This window comes from Dipodomys merriami, unplaced genomic scaffold, assembly GCF_024711535.1.
Source record: "Dipodomys merriami isolate MVZ:Mamm:240054 unplaced genomic scaffold, mDipMer1.0.p SCAF_1302, whole genome shotgun sequence".
Lineage (NCBI taxonomy): Eukaryota > Metazoa > Chordata > Mammalia > Rodentia > Heteromyidae > Dipodomys > Dipodomys merriami.
In genome coordinates, this window is record NW_027202608.1 from 124241 (window position 1) to 127846 (window position 3606).

The 3606-nt window shown below is 35.1% G+C and overlaps 1 pseudogene; it reads left to right on the forward strand.

The window, feature by feature from the left end:
• The first annotated feature begins 3137 nt into the window (after positions 1 to 3137).
• Positions 3138 to 3237, forward strand: LOC138824979 (U6 spliceosomal RNA; annotated as a pseudogene).
• The last annotated feature ends 369 nt before the right edge of the window (positions 3238 to 3606 follow it).

Here is a 3606-nt window from a genome sequence, read left to right on the forward strand (position 1 = left end):
CTTTAGAGAAGATAAAAGCGGTGTAGTTTTTAATTCGTCTAAGCATCTTGTTAGCAAAATATATCTTTGAGGTTAGAATTGATTAAACCGAAAGGTGATGGAGTACTTATTTTTCTGGGCACTTTAGACACAAGAAGCCATTCAAGGTAACAGAAAAAAGGAAAATGTATAGCCAAAGATTTTTGAGCACAGATTCTTCGACTAGTTTTCTGGAGAGAAAGCTTTACATTAGATTTTTCCTCATTAATATAGATGTTGTTTCATGGCAACCAAATGCAAGAGGGAAGTTTAATGGACTCGCTTGCCCAATTCAACAGCATGATAAAAAAATTTAGCGAATTATTTGACTAATTACTTTGCCAGATCAAAGAAGGAAAAATATAATTCAAAATCGACTTAAATGTATGAAGAAAAAGTATTGAAGAGAGATGAAAGAAAACATAGAGGATTGTTTTCTCTCCAGTGGAGCAATAGGTTCTTCATCTTGTTTCATCCATTTTATATTCTCAAGCTATCAAGTGTGGCTGAGGGCTGGAGTATCCAGTTCATCTAAAGAAAATTACCTGAAGAAAAATAATATTTGCAGCTGATGTAGGTGATTTATAACCTTAGACAATCTATTTAAATCTGTTCAAAATTCTCTCTTACCCCAAACTGCCCTCTTTGAAAAGCTTTATTTGCTTTTCCCAAGACTGCCCTTCATTAACTCCTTAAAATTTTGAAAGGTCATATTCATACTCTCTAGAGATTGCTCTTTGGTTGTGATTTTTGTGTGCTTTTGATTTTTTGTTGTGTTTATTAACTGAATTTCATAATGTTGTTCAAGTGTGTTACAATTAAATATATCCATCTACTTATCCAATATTCCTGGATCACAGTCACTCCTTCTATCATTCTCAACTAACCCCTTCTCCAAGATTTATTTCTGATTTATCACTTCCTTTATCACATGTGTACATTGGGTATTCTAGCTATACTTACCCTTTGTTCAATTTTTCATCTTTACTATTATTCCTCTCTGGTTTCAACTTCCTCTCTGATACTCATTCTGTTAAAATGTCTGATAATAATTTGAAAGGTTTATATACATTCAATCCTGCATATACTTTAACTGATGTCAGCTTATATTTCCATAATTCATTCATCTGCAGTAACAATTTGCAAGAATGGAGATGCGAAGCACCTAGACATGATTGTATTCTCATCTATTTGGAAGATTGATCTTTAGTCAAAAAGAAAGTTTAAAAATGGCTTAGAATGTATTCCTAATTATCAATTTTTATAAATGGCTTTGTACAATGGTGTGTGATTATTTTATTTTACCTGGGATAATATTTTCTACTACTTGTAGGTTTTGGAAAAAGAAGAAATCTAAGATTTACTATTATAGAGGAATATGATAGAAATAGAAGACAGATTTTATGTTTGTCACATCTCTGATGAGTACTCATATTCAAGACTTAAAGTCATATTTCTTTCTATGTTAGACAGATAGAGAAAACATAAAACAACATATGATAAGCAACTATTTGTGACTATTGTCACTATTTTTGGAGCACATGAGCAGCCAAGATGGCTCTGAGAGGGAGTTGAGTGGGCAGAGCCCAATTTGCTTTACGTTCAGTGCACAACCAGCCCGTGGAAGTTTAGGTGCATGATAGGGTGTGACCTTTACAGTGATTGGTTCCTCTCCCTCCCCTCCCATGTCACGTGCTGCTTTTTGCTTTAAAAATGGCTTGCTCTGTGTTAATAAACGAGTTTACAGCTTGACTTGACTCCCTGCTGCGTCTGATTGTCTCCCTGGCTAAGGGAGGCTGGGGAACAGGCTACTGGCCACACTTACCTTTCCATGGACCCCGTCTGTCTTTCATGGGATGGACGAAGACCCAACAACTATTTTGTTGAAATTTACTTCATTAGCTAACCTTTGGGTTTGGAATATGGGAGGCTGATCTATTGAACACAGTTTTGGAAGGCACCTACTGAACAAAACAAATGGTGGGTGGTACTATTTCTACACTTTAATGAATGGTTGAAACTGTTAGTCATTGGTGCTGGGTAAATAAATCAACTCTATTGTAACTTTCTCCCTACACTTGAAAAACTTGTAATGTCACTAAGTATCAACTACTTGTCACAAGTTATTTTGGTGAATATAATTTTATTTGAAAATGAATACACTTTCAGGAGATTAAATGTAGGTTATCATTGGTTTGAGAGTGACAACCTTTTTATATCACAGAACCAAGTTTAACTGAAGTACCAATGTTTTGAAGCACTAAGTATCTTCTCACTTAATTTTTTTCTAAATTACATTTGACCTCTACGTCAAGTTTTCCAAAAATACGTAGAGCAATTATGTATCTTTTTTGGACCACTTATGCTGGACTGATATTATTTCATTACTCATTAGAAGAGGGGTATTAAAAATAATCTTATGACATTTTGTGAACTTTTTCACTCATATGGATTGGGCATCTGTAAACTGAAAGTTTGAATTTCAGCACTGTCTCTCAGATTTTGTGATCTCCTCCTTCATTTTAAGTTGCCTTGCATTTCACAATTGCTTACTGATAATTCCTGCATCTCAAGGAATTGGGGACCTGAAATATAGGAAACGAGAAATTGATATGCATATTTAATTAGTTTCTATTGGCATGTTGCATGGGCCTAGGTGAAAAGTATTGCCCATGTTATCTGATGATGCAGATAACTGGGTCCTGGGATCCTAGGATCTCATTTGGGAAAAGTAAGACCTCTTCTGGGAAAATTTCAACTGCAGAAGTTTAGAAGTAGCTCTTAAGCAAGGCTTACTTTGAATCAAATAGCTCCACAGAACTAACTCATTTGGATAAATTACTACTTGCAACAGCCATCACCTTTGGACCTAGCTATAAACACTTGAAAGTGCAATCAAATCCAAAATGGAAAATATTTAAAATAGTAATTGACAAAAAAATTGCAAATGTGAGCAATAGACTGAACAATATAATTTTTCCACTATTCACAGAATTTCAGGAATATAAGATCAATAGCACTGTTAGAAACATTAACGTTTCCTTGTACCAAATAGGCACCCAAGGATATAAGCCTGTATAAAGATTGCATCATTAACTATTTAATTTAGAGGATAATACATGCTTCAGCAGTATGTATACCCAAATTACAACAATACAGAGATTAACATGGCACTTGCACAAAGATGATATTAAAATTTGTGAAGTATTCCAAATTTTTCATTCTTCAGATGCAAGAAATGAAAAAAACATTTAAAATTGATTACAAAATTACAAGTGTAAAAATACATGTAATTCATATAATTAAAAGTTAGTTTGACATCAGTGTATTAAATCTTGACCTTAGAAAGGCCTTTATATGGGGCTGGGAAGGTGGCTGATTGGTAGAGCGCTTGCCTTGCATGCCTGTGGCCCTGAGTTCGATTCCTCAGCACCACATAAGCAAAAAGAAAAAAGCCGGAATTGGCATTGTGGCTCAAGTGGTAGAGCACTAGCCTTGAGCTTAAGAGCTAAGGGACAGCGCCCAAGCCCAGAGTTCAGGTCCACGACCGGACACCCCCCCACCACCACCAAAAAAAAGAAAGGCCTT